The following is a 17,571-nucleotide window of genomic DNA, read 5'->3' as shown; positions in this document are numbered from 1 at the left end:
TGCTTGGGCCATAGATGGTCTTGACTGCGCTAATGAATCCACGCACGTCGTGGTTGTCGGCTAGCTGCTGCATCTCCTGTGCTTTCTCCACCCAACATCTGTTCTTTAGGTCGCGAGTTTTTTTCTTGGATCTCGGCCTTCAGGCGTCTGTAGAGCTGCTTTTTTGCTCTCGAATTCCGTTGCTGTTTCCAGATTAGGAATGCCTTACACTTGCTGCTTATTAGCTCCTGGATCTCCTGGTCATTCTCGTCGAACCAGTCTTCGTGTTTCCTGTTCGAGTGACCGAGCATCTCTTCACAGGTGCTGAATATGGAGGGCTTGTGTGCAGACCAGGCGCTGTGGACACTCTTTGTCTCTGCAGCACTGGGAGTTGTCAAGTTGTTTGTGAGGCGCAGGCTGCATAGGGCTTTCTTAGTGGGGTGTTTGAGTGCTCCAGCATTGATTTTCCTGCGGCATTTTTTCTGTTGCCGCCACTGTTTTGGGGCTACATTGATGGAGAAGACAGAGCAGATTAGGCGGTGGTCTGTCCAGCATTCATCAGCTCCTGCCATGGCACAGGTGATGCGGACGTCCTTGTGGTCCCTCGCTTGGACGATGAAGTAGTCCAGCAGATGCCAGTGCTTGGAGCGAGGGGGCTGCCATGAAGCCTTGTACTGTCTCTCTGACAGAACAAGGTGTTCGTTATGACAAGGCCATGTTCTAAGCATGGTGACAGGTGGAGGGTACCGTTGGAGTTGAGTTTTCCTACCCCTTCTCTGCCGATCACACCTCCCCAGAGGTCTATGTCCTTTCCAACTCTTGTCTAAAGTCGCCAAGGAGGATCAGCTTGTCGCCCATTGGGATTCGGGACAGGGATAGTTCGAGGGTGGATTAGACTTCCTATTTGGTCTCATCTGTGGCTTCCAGTGTTGGGGTGTATGCACTGATGACCATAGCGCACTGGTTCCAGGCTAGGGTGAGCCGAAGAGTCATGAGGCGCTCATTTATACCGCTAGGAAGCCTACCCCATGGAGGCGATGTTCTTCTTCAGGTTTGCCTTTCCAGAAGAAGGTGTAGCCACCACCTTGCTCCTTGAGCTGGCCTTCCCCTGCCCGCCGGGTCACACTTAGGGCGGCGATGTTAATTTTAAACGTGAGCTCCGGGTCAACAATAGCAGTACAGAGTTCTGGTCTGTCGTTGTCAGGGTTGTCCATGAGGGTCCTGACGTTCCAGGTCCCGAACTTCATTTTAAAGGGTGGAAGATGCCTGTGCGTGAATTCTTTTAACGTGGAGTGGCCGTTGCACACCAGCTACCACACGGGCTTGACAGAGCAAGGTCTTGGTCCAATGGCAAGGGGATCCAAGACGATTGGAGACCAGGCTCTGCTACAACGGCCTAACACACATACTCCTACTGTCCTCCTCCCTCCTTCCCGCAGGTCCTCTCTGCCTGGGTTTTCTAGGATGAATTGTGGTCTTCCCGACCTCGCTGTTGGCCCGTGCTGCACCTTCCCTGGGCCCTGACCCCACTGCTGGTCCACGCTGCGCCACTCCTGGACCTTGACCTCGCTGCTGGGCTTGTCCTCGCTTCTGGATCCCAACCTCGGTCATGGATGATGTCGTCTCTCACAGGATCAAATTAGCTCTGATACTCCCACGATCCCAGAATAGGATAATACCTGAATCAGAACAGCAGGACTAGATTAATCAGAATATGAACAAAGTACAAGGGACTGGAATGTAGGCCCATTCTCAGTTGACCTTGGCTCCAGTCCAAAGCCATTGGATAAAAATGATAACAGCTACAAGGCCATTCATTACCAACAGGCTCACTTCCTCAAAAACAGGAGTGGGGAATCAAGCTAAGAATGCAATAGACAGAGGCCTAGATATTGGCTAAGGCCTGAAAATGGGTGTGGGCAGCGCGAGGCACGATGTGCCCATGCCCGTTGAAAGTAGTGCAGGCAGCACACAAACTCCGTGCAGCTTGTTCATTATAGTGATTGTAGCGCTGAACTCAGCACTAACCGCGCTGCTGATTGGCTTAACACTGATTCGGGGGGGGCCAATATCGGGTGCAGTCTGGTGGCCAATAACGTTTGTCCAAGGCTCTCTGCACTAATACAGGGGCAGTGCTTTGTTGCAGAAAAACCTCATTGTCATTGTGGAGAAAGCCATGGCCCAACAGCCAAGGGAAACGGCAAGCAGATTTCCTGAGGCTGCCGGTTTAGCTGCAGGAGGCGGCAGAGTTCTGTGACCGCCTCCTAGGTGAAGCAGAGCCTCCGAATACACTGCTCCTGGCTTAAGTGCAGATAGGAGAAGTGCTCTTGGAAGACCCTAGGTTCGTGTGTCCTCCTGCTGAGCACCCTCCTGCCTCTCCTACTCCTCCCTCTGCGAGCATCTTGTCTTCTTCTTCGCTGCCTCTGCTCCATCTCCCTGAATTTTGGTGATGATTCCTTTAAATAGCACAGCTGGGAGGTCCTTCCATTGTTTTTATTCGTTCATGGGATGTGGGCGTTGCTGGCAAGGCCAGCATTTTTTGCCCATCCCTATTTTCCCTTGAGGAGGTGGTGGTGAGCCGCCTTCTTGATCTGCTGCATTCCGTGTGGTGAAGGTGCTCCCACAGTGCTGTTAGGGAGGGAATTGCAGCATTTTGACCCAGCGTCGATGAAGGAACGGCAATATATCCAAGTCAGGGTTTTTTGTGACTTGGAGGGGAATTTGGAGGCGGTGGTGTTCCCATGCGTCTACTGCCCTTGTCCTTCTAGGTGGTAGAGGTCGAGGGATTGGGAGGTGCTGCCGAAGTGGCCTTGGCGAGTTGCTGCAGTGCATCTTGTTGCTGGTACACACTGTTGCCGGTGGTGGAGGGAGTTGTTGTGTCTGTGTGTTGATAGAGACACTGAAGACAGGAGCTGGTTTGATAGGTGTTTACTGAACAAAGTCTGGAGGGGAACTAACGGATACAACACAATACTCAGGCTTATATAGCCGAGTGGCCATTACCGGCATTACAGTACACATGGGGCTCTTAAAGGCACATACACTACAATTCCTCCCCTTTTAGCTAACCAGTACATAATATTTTAAGTAATTATTAATTACATGTTACAAGAAAAATAATCTATACATTGCTGCAGTTAATTAATTATAAGTCAGTCTCTCTGGAGGCTTCCTGACTCGGTCCGGATAACGCCTCGGTGGTGTAATAGTTTCTGGTGGTGTAGTAGGTTCTTTTGACAAGGCTGATTCGGCTTGAATGCCAGTGTCGGGTTCATCGGGTTCCAGTATCACTGGATCGGAGGTAGATATGGGTATCTCTACTTCATCGTTAGGCGTATAGAGTTGTGGTGTAGGTTGTCCCTTTTCGGATGACTCTATGATTTGGTCAGCATGGCGCCCTATTATGCTTTCTCCCATGTCCACGGTATACATCAGCGGTCCTAGTCGTGTGCAGATAGTTCCAGGCTGCCATTTCTCAGTATGGTAGTCCCGGGCCAAAACTTGTTGACCTATCTGGAAGGTTCTAGTTGGCCTTTCATTCATGCCTTGAAATTGCCGGTTCTCCACGTCCCTTCTGATGTTGGGCTTGATCAAATCCAGCCGGCATCTTAGGCTTCTATTGAAGAACATCATGGCGGGAGTTTGGTTTGTAACCATATGTGTTGCATTCCTGTATGCGAACAAGAAGTTATCCACCTTGTGCTGAAGTTTTATGTCTTCATTACCCATGGCCTTTATGGCCTTCTTGAAGGTCTGGACAAACCTTTCAGCCAATCCATTGGTGGCGGGATGGTATGGGGCGGACGTGTAGTGCTTAACCCCATTGTTTTTTAAGAACTTCCTGAATTCTTCGGACACAAATTGCAGTCCATTATCAGAACAGATCTGTTCCGGCAGCCCATTCCTGGCAAATATGGTCCTTAATACTGTGATAGTTTTTTCCGTGGTGGTGGAGGACATCTTTATTACCTCCTGCCACTTGGAGTGTGCATCAACCGCGATTAAGAACATTGAGTCCATAAATGGACCAGCAAAGTCGATGTGTACCCTTTGCCAGGGAGATGAGGGCCACTCCCATGGATGTAGGGGGGCTTGGGGTGGAGCGTTTTGGACCTTCTGGCATCCTAGGCAGCTCTTGGTCATTTCTTCGATGTCTCCATCGATACCTGGCCACCATACAAACGCTCTCGCTAGGTTCTTCATTTTCACTCCACCCAGATGCCCCTTGTGAAGCTCCTTTAGCATTTTATCCTGGAGTTTGGGTGGAATCACCACTCTGGATCCACACATCAAGGTTCCTCGGCACACTGACAGCTGTTCTCTTCTTTGCGAGAATGCTGGCAACAGTGGTTCACCGTGTGCTGGCCATCCCTTCACCGTTAAATCGTAGACTCGTGAGAGAGTCGGGTCATTTCTCGTTTCCTTTTCAATGGCAGAATTTGTTACTGGTAGACATTCCACTATGGTTGAGTGGAACATCTCCACTGGGTCTACTGTAGGTGCCTCTTCTACCGTTGGCAATGGTAGGCGCGATAAACCGTCAGCATTCCCATGCTGTTTTGATCGTTTGTATTCTATGTTGTATTGCTGTGCCCCTAGAAAAAGGGACCACCTCTGTAGCCTTTGCGCTGTCATAATGGGAACACCCTTTTTAGGTTTGAATATGGAGATGAGGGGTTGATGGTCAGTCAACAAGGTAAATTTTTGTCCGTGTAGGTAATGGTTGAATTTCTTCACTCCCCATACCAGGCTGAGTGCTTCCCTGTCGATTTGGGCATAGTTACGCTCAGCTGAGTTCAATGAGCGTGACGCAAAATCTATCGGCCGTTCCGAGCCATCAGGGAATTTATGCGATAATACTGCTCCTATGCCGTAAGGGGATGCATCACACGCCAGTCTGATTGGCAGTGATGGGTTGTAATGAGCCAAAACTTCTTTGGACGTGATTAAGTCTTTGCATTTATGGAAGGCACGTTTACAGTCTTCACTCCATTTCCAAATTACTCCTGTTTGTAGCAGTTCATTATAGGGTGTAGAAGAGTTGATAAGTTCGGTAAAAATTTATGATCGTAATTTATTAATCCCAGGAACGACCTTAATTGTGAAACATTTTCAGGTGCTGGGGCTTTTATGGCCGCTTCAATTTTTTCAGGTGACTTATGCAACCCTTCCTTATTAATTATGTGGCCACAATATATTTGATTTTGGAAAAATTCGCACTTGGGGCAATTTGCTCGTCGGCCCCGTTCTCTGAGCCTAGTGAGCACCTGCTCCAAATTGGCAAGGTGCTCGTTGTCGTTTTCTCCTGCTACAAGGATGTCGTCTAGGTAGCATTGAGTCCCCAGAATCCCTTGGAGGACTTGCTCCATAGCTCTTTGCCAGATAGCTGGAGCGGATGCTACTCCGAAAACCAGTCGATTGTACTGGTACAGACCTTTGTGTGTATTTATCGTGAGATATTTTTTAGAGGCCTCTTCAACCTCCATCTGTAGATATGCCTGTGCCAAGTCAATTTTGGTGAAACGTTTCCCTCCGGATAGTGAGGCGAAAATATCTTCTATCCTCGGAAGAGGATACTGTACCGTGTGAAGGCCCGGGTTTACAGTCACCTTGAAGTCTCCACAGATGCGAATTTTTCTCTGTTCTTCAGATTTATCATTCTTCAATGCTTTCTTCATGACTGGGACGATGGGTGTTGCCCACTCGCTCCAATCTATTTTAGATAATACGCCTGCCTTTTCCAAATTCTCCAGCTCTGCCTCGACTGCTGGACGAATTGCGTATGGCACCAGTCTTGCCTTAAAAAACTTGGGAATTGCTGCATCTTCCACTTTTATTGAGGCGGTGATGCCTTTAAAGGTTCCTAGTTTCTCTTGAAACACTTCCTTGGCGTTGGCCAAGATGTCTTTCAATCGTTCAGGTATGACGTCATCATCATTTTTTTCCTTACTGGTCACCATCAGTGCCTGAATGGAGTACCAGTCTAAACGTATTTTCCTGATCCATTCACGTCCCAACAGTGGTGGACCACCATCTTGTAGAACGTATAAATACAACTTCTGTATTTCCTTGCCGTTGTATACAACAGGCACCCTTATTTTGCCTTCTGGGTATACTTTCTGCCCCGTATATGTTTTCAAGATAACGGATGTGTCTTTTAAAGGTATATGCGGAAATAGCCGCTCGTAATCCCGTCGATTTATGACAGTCAGAGCTGATCCTGTATCTAGCTCCATTTTAACTGGGGACCCTGCTATTGTGAGGGTAACCCAAATGGTCTGGTAATCTTCTTTGGCAATTACATTATGTAATTTGAGAGAGCTTAGTTTCTTGTTCCCGGAGTCGCTATCGCTCTTCTGGTCTTCGGAGCTACTGTCCGTCATCATTTGTACCTTTCTGTGCTTTTCCTTATTGATTTTTTTCCTGTTAGTGGATTTTTTGTTTCCAGATCGGCATACACGTGTAATGTGTCCCATCTTTCTGCAGTGCCTGCATGCTTTGTCCTTGAACCAGCAGTCCCTCTGGTCATGGGTGGATCTGCCGCAGTGATAACATCTCTCGAAACCCCGTGTCATTTCATGGGTGCCGAAGTCCTGTGGCTTTTGCTGTATCTCTGCAGCTCCTCTTGCACTGAAAGCCTTGTCCAGTGTTAAATCTTTCTCAGAAAGTAGCCTTTTTTGTGTTCCTACACTTAGGAGACCGCAGACGAATTTGTCTCGTAGAGAATCTGCCAGTCCTGCCTCGAATTGGCAGTGTAGGGTATCAACAATCTCCTAAAATTCTTGTCCATCGGTTCGGCTGGAGTGATTAAGTTTCGTAACAGCTTGTATGTCTTTGCGCCCATTAGATTTAGAAGTACTGAAGCTTTTTTTTCATCTTCTATTCCATTTGCGGTGCAATATACCTCCACTCTTTCCACATATGTGGTCCAATCCTCTATCTCGTTATCAAAAGCATCAATATTGCCAGAATTTGGCATCTTAGAAAAGATATGGCGCTTCCCGCGCTTTTCTTTCTTTTCTGCAGAAAAGATATGGCGCTTCCCGCGCTTTCCTGCCACTGCTGCCGATGACAACGCTGTTTCCCGCGGTTTCCATTCTTTTTTATTTATTTATTTATTTACAGTTGGAGACTCGTTCCCGCCGGACTCTCTCTCGAGGTCTGAACGCCGACCTGCTTGCAGCGCCGGCCGTCTCCCGAGTGCTCCCTCCCCGTCTGTCACTGCTTGCCTCCGCTTTCACCGCTCGGCCCAGCTGTAGAGCCAGCTGCTGGAGCCCCAGCCTGACGCCCAGGAAGGATTACCACAGTACCTGCCACCAGCTTGGCCAGCTGGTGAAACAACAGCTTCTTTCACTACTTGATTCTTCTGGACGCCAGAGGAATCGATGTCCTTGAGGTGCTGCCGAATTGTAGGTAAGTCCGTTTCCACTTCGTCACCACTGTTGTGTCTGTGTGTTGATAGAGACACTGAAGACAGGAGTTGTTTTGATAGTGTTTACTAAACAAAGTCTGGAGGGGAACTAACGGATACAACACAATACTCAGGCTTATATAGCCGAGTGGCCATTACCGGCATTACAGTACACATGGGGCTCTTAAAGGCACATACACTACAGGAGTGACTGTTCAAGGTGGTGGATGGGGTGCCAATCAAGCAGGCTGCTTTGTCCTGGATGGTGCCGAGCTTCTTGAGTGTTGTTGGAGCTGCACTCATCCATGCAAGTGGAGAGTATTCCATCACACTCCTTACTTGTGCCTTGTGGATGGTGGAAATGCTTTGGGGAGTCAGGAGGTCGTCATCATACGTGTCTTCACACTGTTCCCTTTGGGGAACTGTATGAAGTGGTGGAAGGATTTCTGGCCGCGTTTAACGCTCCTTCCGTGACTGTAACCATCTTCATACCAGCCATTAGGGTGGTTAGTCCTATGGCGGGAGGGTTTAACAGGCTCTCACAACCCATACGAGGGGGGGTGGCCACCCACACCCATGGACGCAAGTATCCCGCTGGATGTCAACCCAGAATTTAGAGCCGGAGCTCCGACTCCACTTGCCGGGACTGTCTGGAGCAGGGCTCGAAACCCTACACCTTCTGGCCCAGCGGCAGGGATGCTTACCAGTACGCCAAAGGCCCACTCCAGTCAGGAGGTGAGACACTCGCTGCAGAATACACAGCCTGAGACATTTTTGTGTTGCCACAGTTTTTATGTGGCTGGTCCAGTTAAGTTTCTGGTTAATGGTGACCCCCAGGATATAGATTGTGTGGGATTCAGCAATAATAATGCCATTGAATGTCAAGGGGTGATGATCAGATGCTCACTTTTTGGAGGTAGTTATTGCCTGGCACTTGTGTGGCGCGAATGTTACCTGCCACTTATCAGTCCAAGTCTGAAAGTTGTCCAAGTCTTGCTGCATGCGGGCATGGACTGCTTCATTATCTGAGCAGTTGCAAATGGCACTGAACAATTTGCAGTCATCAGGGAACATCCCCACTGCTGACCTTATGATGGAGTGAAGGTCATTGATGAAGCAGTTGAAGATGGTGGGACTAGGACACTGCCCTGAGGAACTCCTGCAGTGATGTCCTGGGGCTGTGATGATTGATCTCCAACCACCACAACCATCTTCTTTTGTGCTAGGTATGACTCCAGCCAGTGGAGAGTTTTCCCCGATTCCCATTGACTTCAGTTTTACTAGGGCTCCTTGATGCCACACTCAGTCAAATGCTGCCTTGATGTCAAGGGCAGTCACTCTCAGCTCACTCTGGAATTCAGCCTCTTGTGTCCAGTTTTGCACCAAGGCTGTAATACTGTCTGGAGCCGAGTGGACCTGGCGGAACCCAAACTGGACATCAGTGAGTAGGTTATTGCTGAGTAAATGTCACGTGATAGCACTGTCGATGACACCTTCCATCACTTTGCTGATCATTGAGAGTAGACTGATGAGGCGGTAATTGGCTGGGTTGGATTTGCCCTGCTTCTTGTGGACAGGACATACTTGGGCAGTTTTCCACATTGTCGGATAGATGCCAGTGTTGTAGCTGTACTGGAACAGCTTGGCTAGAGGTGCAGCTAGTTCTGGAACACAAGTCTTCTGCACGATAGCCGGGATGTTGTCAGGGCCCATACCCTTTGCTCTATCCAGTGCGCTCAGCCGTTTCTTGATATCACGTGGAGTGAATCGAATTGGTTGAAGACTGGCATCTTTGATGGTGGGGACCTCAGGAGTAGGCAGATATGGATCATCCACTTGGCACTTCTGGCAGAATATGGTTGCAAATGCTTCAGCTTTGTCTTTTGCAATCACATGCTGGGCACTACCACCATTGAGGATGGGGATATTCATGGAGCCTCCTCCTCCTCTTAGTTGTTTTAATGGTCCACCACCATTCACGACTGGATGTGGTAGGACTGCAGATGTTTGATCTGATTCATTGATTGTGGGATCGCTTAGATCTGTCCATAGCCTGCTGCTTCCGCTTTTAGCATGCATGCAGTCCTGTGGTGCAGCTTCCCCAGGTTGGCACCGCATTTTTAGGTACCCATGTTGCTGACCCTGGCATGCTCTTCTACACTCCCTATTGAACCATGGTTGGTCTCCTGGCTTGATGGTAATGGTAGAGTGAGAGATATTCCGGACCATGCAGTTACAGATTGTGGTGGAATACAGTTATGTTGCTGCTGATGGCCCACAGCAGCCCATGGATGCCCAGTTTTGAGCTACTAGATCTGTTTTGTATCTATCCCATTTAGCACAGTGGTAGTGTCACACAACACAATGGATGGTGTCCTCAGTGTGAAGACAGGACTTCGCCTCCACAATGACTGTGGGTTGGTCACTGCTACCAATGCTGTCATGGACCGATGCTTCTGCGACAGGTAGATTGGTGAGGACGAGGTCAAGTAGGTTTCTCCCTTGTGTTGGTTCTCTCACCACCTGTCGCAGGCCCAAACTGGCTTCTACGTCCTTCAGGATTCGGCCAGTAGTAATGTTACCGAAGTCCCCCATCCAGAGTACATTCTGTGCCCTTGCTACTCTCAGTGCTTCTACCAAGTGGTGTTCAACATGTAGGAGTACTGATTCATCAGCTGAGGGAGTATGTTAGGTGGTAATCAGCAGGGGTTTCCTTGCCCATACAGAGTCAATGTTGAGGACTCCCAGAGCCACCCCTTCCCGACTGTATACCGCTGTGCCACCACCCCGGGTGGGTATGTCCTGCCACTGGGACATGACATACCGAGGGGTGGTGAAGGAGGAGTTTGGGGCATTGTCTGAAAGGTATGATTCTGTGAGTATGGCTATGTCAGGCTGTTGTTTGGTTAGTCTGTGGGACAGCTCTCCCAATTTTGGCACCAGTCACCAGTTGTTTGTGAGGACTTTGCAGGGTCAACTGGGCTGGGTGTGCCATTGTCGTGTCTGTAGCCAGTGCCGAGGTCGATGCCGTGTGGTCCGTCCCATTTCATTCTTATTGTTTTTCATAGCGGTTTGTTACAACTGTATGGCTTACTTGGCCATTTCAGAGTTCAGTTAAGAGTCAACCACATTGCTATGGACCTGGAGTCCCATATAGGCCAGACCAGGTAAGGATGGCAGATTTTCTTCATGCTAGGTCATTAGTGAACCAGATGGGTTTTTACGACAATTTGATAGTTTCACAGTCACCATTACTGAAACTAGCTTTTTATTCCAGATTTATTAAATTAACTGAATTTAAATTCCCCAGCTGCCGTGGTGGGATTTGAACTCACGCCCCTGGATCATTAGTCCAGGCCTCGGGATTACTGACCCAGTTACATAACTACCATACTACCATTGCTGAACGCACGGTCAGTTTGCCATGATTAAGAGAAGGGGCAAAATGGAGCGGCCACGTCGAAAATGGCACATATTGCATCAAATCAGCATTGCACAATCATTGACGTCATGATCTGCCTCATCGATATCTCTGGAGTGAGTGCAGGCAAGGGCAGCACTACTGACCTTCCCAACATGGTGGCGGCCGCAGGACGCAGCGGAAGTGTGGCGGCCACCACTTTTTCAGCACAAAGCAGCCGTAACGGCCGGCGCTAGACCTCCGGATTTCACTGCCACAGAGTTCAATATTTTCCTCAGTTGGCAGGGGGAGGAATTCTAGTGAGGGATTTGCCTCTGTCGGGGGTTTTGATTTGGGGTTTTTGTCTGGTCAGTCAGTCATGTGCCTGAGCTGGCCCAGCCCCGTGTGGTTCGAATCGCTTCCCCCTTTTTAGTTCTGAGCACCGGACTTATTTACGAGCAGCGATATAAACAAATGAGACCAGTGGTTTGGTGCAAAGAAACCAATGTTTATTAAAGTACGGAAATAATTATTATACAGTGAAAATCACTATGGATGCAACACAATTACACTTAGCGGGGGAGGAGAAATGGACACATTGAGTGAAAATGACTAAAATGACAATTTTAGCAATCCCCTTAACTCCCACCCTTTACACCTATCTAGGTTATCTTGTGATGGGCCAGAAAATTGATGCTCACCAGTCTAAGATATTGAAATGCCTGCTCCGTGCCCCATTGCCTGCCGATGTCTTTAGGGTTTTCACCATCCAAAACAGAGATACCCCAGTGATTTAAATGTAACTGCGGGTATCCTGCTTCCCTGGACGGGCTCTTCGTCGATGATCCTCTTGATGGTAAGGCAGGGCACCGGAGTCGAGGTGGGAGAGAGAGAGAGAGAGAGAGATGGCTTCCCGAGGGACTAATTATACCCTCCTGGTAGCTGTTATCTCTCGCCAGATCAGCTTACTTCTTTGTCTGACCTGGACGTGTTGAAGCTTATACAAAGGAAACCGATCTGGGCCCATCGACCTGGATGGCCGGTTAATCGGTTTTCAATGTCTCACCAGTGTTCCCCTTTGTCCAATTGGTTTGGTGATGGGGCCATTCCAGTTTGAATGCCCCGTTGATCGTTTGCAAACAGTGTTGACGTCCTCTAATGACGGTCTGAAAGCAGCTATTACCTATTGATTGTCCGTGCAAATGACCTTGATGGGTTTTAATCAGAGGGTGGAAACAGGCCGATGGGGAGAGACATGGATGGAGACACCCTGGGGGAGAGAGAGTGAGACCGACAGTGGGAGACAAAGAGTGAGATAATGTGGGAGATAGAGAGGGAGCGACTGGCTGGTGTGTGGAACCATGCCAATGGGGAGAGAGACGGAGAGAGACACATTGGGGGAGAGAGATGGTGGGTGAGACAAAGAGATATAGATGGGGCAAATAGCTGGGAGGATGCAGAAGGGAGATACAAATGGAATGGAGACTGAGAGAGACAGACAGGGGAGACAGACGGGCAGACAGAAATAGATAAGATGGGTTTTAGACTTAGAGCGATAGACAGCAGTTTTGGTGGTGAGACTGGGAGAGAGAAAGACGGGGCGAGACAGACCTGGGAGAGACAGAGAGAGAAATAGATTCAGGGGAGACAGAAGAGGTGGTTACAAGGGTAGACAGCATCAGAGATAGATGAGGAGACAGGCGGGGAAGATAGACAGGGGGACAGACAGGGTGAAAGACGCAGGAGACAGATAGTTAAGACAGACGGGGACACTGACAGAAGGAAGGCAGAGAGAGACAAGGGAGAGAGATGTGGGGAGACAGACGGGGTTAGACAGATGCGTGGAGACAGAGAGAGAGAGACAGACGGGGAGCAGATGGAGCAACAGAGACAGACGGGGGTAAAGACAGACTGTGGAAACAGAGAGAGAGAGAGAGAGAGACAGAAGGTGGAGAGAAATGCAAGTAGACAGACATGGGGAGACAGACAGGGCAGAGAGAGGGAAGGCAGACAGGAGACAAAGAGTGACAGGCAGACGGGCGAGACAGATATGGACAGAGAGAGAGAGAGAGAGAGAGAAAGAGAGACGGGGGGGGAGAGATGTGGAGGAGACAACCCGGGAGAGACAGTGAGATGAGACAAATTGTGGGAGATAGGGAGAGAGCACCAGTCCTGTGGATGGGTGGGGTTAGAGTGACCGACGGGAAGTGAAACAGATGGAGACAGCCTGCGGGCAGATTGATTGTGGATGACACAGAGAGAGACAGATGAGTGATACAGACGGGAGGAGGCAGGAAGTGGAGACAGACGGAAGGGAGACAGAGAGAGACAGGGGAGCTACATGGGGGAGACAGAAAGAGAACAGATGGAGTTGGAACATACAGATAGAGAGACAGATGCAGTATGAGACAGAGAGAGACAGAGGGGAAGACATTGTTTGCGAGATGTAGAGACAGCGAGAGATACAGATGTGGGGGACAGAGGCAGTCAGACGGCACAAGACAGAAGGGGGAGAAGGACTGTGGTGACAGAGCGAGAGACAGAGGAGGTGAAGAAGGTTGGAGGAGAGACTGATGGAGATAGAGTTGGGAACAGAGAGAGAGACAGATAGAAAGACAGATGCAGGCTACAGAGGGAATGACAGACATGGAGACAGACGGCGGGGTGAATTTTGGGAGAAAGAGTGAGAGAGAGAGAGTGACAGAGAGATGGAGAGAGAGAGGGAAACGGGGGAGACAGACATTGTGGACAGAAGGGGAGGCAGATGGTGAGACAGAGCGCGAGACAGACGGGGGAGAGAGATGTGGATAGGCAGAGAGGGAGACAGACTGGGGAGAGAAACGAGGGATGAAACACATCGGGGGACAGAGATTGACATATGGTTGGAGAGAGAGAGACCGACAGGCCAGGTCGGGGACAGATGATGGGAAGAGACGGGGCGGGAGAAAGAGAGAGACATAAAGACATGGGAGGTAGATGGAGGGATACAGGCTGTGGTGAGTGGGTCAGTTCCTCTGTGCACTTGCTCAGGTTGTGGTCAGTGGATCAGTTTCTGTGTGCTCGTTCAGGCTGTGGTCAGTGGGTCAGTTTCTGTGTGTTCATTCATGTTGTGGTCAGTGGGTCAGTTTCTGTGTGCTCGGTCAGGTTGTGGTCAGTGGATCAGTTTCTGTGTGTTCGGTCAGGCTGTGGTCAGTATGTCATTTTCTGTTTGTTCGCTCAGGTTGTGGTCAGTGGGTCACTTTCTGTGTGTTCGGTCAGGATGTGGTCAGTGGGTCATTTTCTGTGTGCTCGGTCAGGTTGTGTTCAGTGGGTCAGTTTCTGTGTGCTCGGTCAGGTTGTGGTCGGTGGGTCAGTTTCTGTGTGTTCGTTCATGTTGTGGTCAGTGGGTCAGTTTATCTGTGTTTGGTCAGGTTCTGGCCATTGGGTCAGTTTCTGTGTGTTCGGTCAGGTTGGGGTCAGTGGGTCAGTTTCTGTGTGTTCAGTCAGGTTGTGGTTAGTGGGTCAGTTTCCATCTGCTCGGTCATTTTCTGGTCAGTGGGTCAGTTTCTGTGTGTTCGGTCAGGTTGTGGTCAGTGGGTCAGTTTCTGTGTGTTCGGTCAAGTTGTGGTTAGTTGGTCAGTTTCTATGTTTTTGGTCAGGCTGTGGTCCGTGTGCCAGTTTCTTTGTGTTTGGTCAGGTTGTGGTCAGTGGGTCAGTTTCTGTGTGGCTGGTAAGTTTCTAGTCAGTGGGCCAGTTTTTGAGTGTTTGGTCAGGTTGTGGTCAGTGGGTCATTTTCTGTGTGTTTGGTCATGTTGTGGTCAGTGGGTCAGTTTCTGTGTTTTCGATCAGATTGTGTTCAGTGGGTCAGTTTCTGTGTTTTCGGTCAGTTTGTGGTCAGTGAGTCAGTTTCTGTGTGTTCAGTCAGGTTGTGGTCAGTGGGTCAGTTTCTGTCTATTTTGTTAGGTTGTGGACAGTGAGTCACTTTTTGTGTGTTCAGACAGGTTGTGGCCAATGGGTCAGTTTCTGGGTGTTCGGACAGGTTGTGGACAGTGGGTCACTTTCTGTGTGTTTAGACAGATTGTGGTCAGTGGGTCAGTTTCTGTGTGTTCGGACAGGTTGTGGACAGTGGGTCACTTTCAGTGTGTTTAGACAGATTGTGGTCAGTGGGTCAGTTTCTGTGTGTTCGGACAGATTGTGGTCAGTGGGTCAGTGTCTGTGTGTTTGGTCAGGCTGTGTTCAGTGGGTCAGTTTCTGTGTGTTCGGACAGGTTGTGGACAGTGGGTCACTTTCAGTGTGTTTAGACAGATTGTGGACAGTGGGTCACTTTCTGTGTGTTCGGACAGGTTGTGGTCAATGGGTCAGTTTCTGGGTGTTCGGACAGGTTGTGGACAGTGGGTCACTTTCAGTGTGTTTAGACAGATTGTGGACAGTGGGTCACTTTCTGTGTGTTCGGACAGGTTGTGGACAGTGGGTCACTTTCTGTGTGTTCGGACAGGTTGTGGACAATGGGTCAGTTTCTGGGTGTTCGGACAGGTTGTGGACAGTGGGTCACTTTCTGTGTGTTCGGACAGGTTGTGGACAGTGGGTCACTTTCTGTGTGTTCGGACAGGTTGTGGACAGTGGGTCACTTTCTGTGTGTTCGGACAGGTTGTGGACAGTGGGTCACTTTCTGTGTTTTCGGAGAGGTTGTGGACAGTGGGTCACTTTCTGTGTGTTCGGACAGGTTGTGGTCAGTGGGTCAGTGTCTGTGTGTTTGGTCAGGCTGTGTTCAGTGGGTCAGTTTCTGTGTGTTCGGACAGGTTGTGGTCAGTGGGTCAGTTTCTGGGTTTTTGATCAGATTTTGTTCACTTGGCCAGTTTTTTGGTGATCTCTCAGGTCGTGGTCAGTTGGCTAGTTACTTGGTGCTTGTTTAGATTCTGGTCAGTAGGACAGTTTTTGGGTGTTCAATTTGGTTGCTGTCAACTCATCAGTTTTATTTAATAAATTATTGACGGGTTCTGGACTTCGCTGGAAAATTCTTCATTTATTGTCATCCTTAAGTGCCCTTGAGAAGGAGGTGGTGAGCCGCTTTCTTGAACTGTGCAGTCCGTGTGGTGAAGTTGCTCCCACCATGATGAAAGCCATTGAGTTCCAGGATCTTGACCCAGTGGCGATGAAGAAATGATGATATATTTCCAATTCAGAAAGGTGTGTGACATGGATTGGAGATGGGAGGTGGTGGTACTTCCATGCGCTCGCTGCCCTTGTCCTTCTAGGTGGTAGAGGTGGCAGGTTTGGCAGGTGCTGTCCTAGATGCTCTGTGGAGTAGCTGAAGTGGATCTTGGCGATGTTGCAGCAATGGTGCACCGGTGGAGGGAATGAAAGTTTAAGGTGATGGATTGGGAGGCGATCATGCGGGATAGATTTTCCTGGATGGTGTCGAGCTGTATTGGATTGACGTTTTGTGTTGGTTTGATTGTGGTTGGGTGGGCTACATTACTTGGAGATGGCGCATTAGTTTAATGGACAGCACTAGTTTGAGGGGTGCATTTGTTTGAGTGCTTATATTAGTTTGAAGGGCTGTAATAGTTTTAGGTTCTGAATTCCTTTGATGGGGCATATTATTTTGAGGTGGTGCATTATTTTTAGGTGATGTTTTGGTTTGAGGGCCTATATTAGTTTGAAGGTTTGTGTCATTTAAGGTGATTCATTAGCTTGAGGGTCTGCATTAGTTTGAGGGACTGTATTAGTTTGATGTGCTGTATTAGGTTGAAGCCCTGTATTAGTTTGAGGTGCTGGATTATTTTGAGGTGCAATCTAATCCTAAGGATTGGGAGGATTTTAGAATATTCAGCAATGGAGGACCAAGAAAATGATAAAGAAAGGGAAAATAAAATCTGAGAGTAAACATGCAAGCAACATAAAAGAGACCGTAAAGACTTCTATAGGTTTGTAAAATGGATAAGATTAGCGAATAAAATAGTTGTCCCTTCAGGTTGAGACAGCAGAAATTATAATGGAGAATAAGGAAATGGCAGAGAAATTAAACAAATAATTTTTATCTGTCTTCACTGAAGAAGGCGCAAAAATTTGCCATAAAAAGTGGTGAACGAAGGTTCTAGCGAGAATAAGGAACTGAAAGAAATTAATATTAGTAAAAAAATTGTACTGGAGAAATTAATGGCACGGAAAGCCGATAAATCCCCTGGAGATGATGGTCTACATCCTCGAGGTTTGAAAGAGTTGGCTATAGAGATAGTGGATGCATTGGTTGATATTTTCCAAAATTCCATAGATTCTAGAATGATTCCTGCGAATTGGAAGGTAGCAAAAGTAACCCCACTATTTAAGAAAAGAGGTTGGGAGAAACAGGGAAATCCAGACCAGTTAGCCTGACATTAGAAATAGGGAATATGCTAGAATATATTATACAGGTAATGGTAACAGGGCACTTAGAAAATAATAATAGGATTCAGCAGAGTCAAAACGGATTTATGAAAGGGAAATCGTGTTTGACAAATCTGTTAAAGTTTTTTGAGGTTGTAACGAGCAGAAGAGGTAAGGGAAAACTAGTGGATGTGATGTATTTGGATTTTCAGAAGGTATTCGATAAGGTGCCACACAGGAGCTTATTAAATAAAATTAGAGCTCATGGGATTGGGGGCAATATACTAGCATGGATTGAGAATTGGTTAACGGACAGAAATCAGAGAGTAGGAATAAATGGGTCATTTTCTGGTTGACAGGCTGTAACTCGTGGGGTACTGCATGGATCAGAGCTTGGACCTCAGCTATTCTGAAGGTACATCAATGATTTGGATGA

This window comes from Somniosus microcephalus, unplaced genomic scaffold (assembly GCF_052327205.1).
Source record: "Somniosus microcephalus isolate GS21.2 unplaced genomic scaffold, FLI_Smic_1.0 scaffold25, whole genome shotgun sequence".
NCBI classification, from domain to species: domain Eukaryota; kingdom Metazoa; phylum Chordata; class Chondrichthyes; order Squaliformes; family Somniosidae; genus Somniosus; species Somniosus microcephalus.
This window is presented reverse-complemented; position numbering follows the sequence as displayed.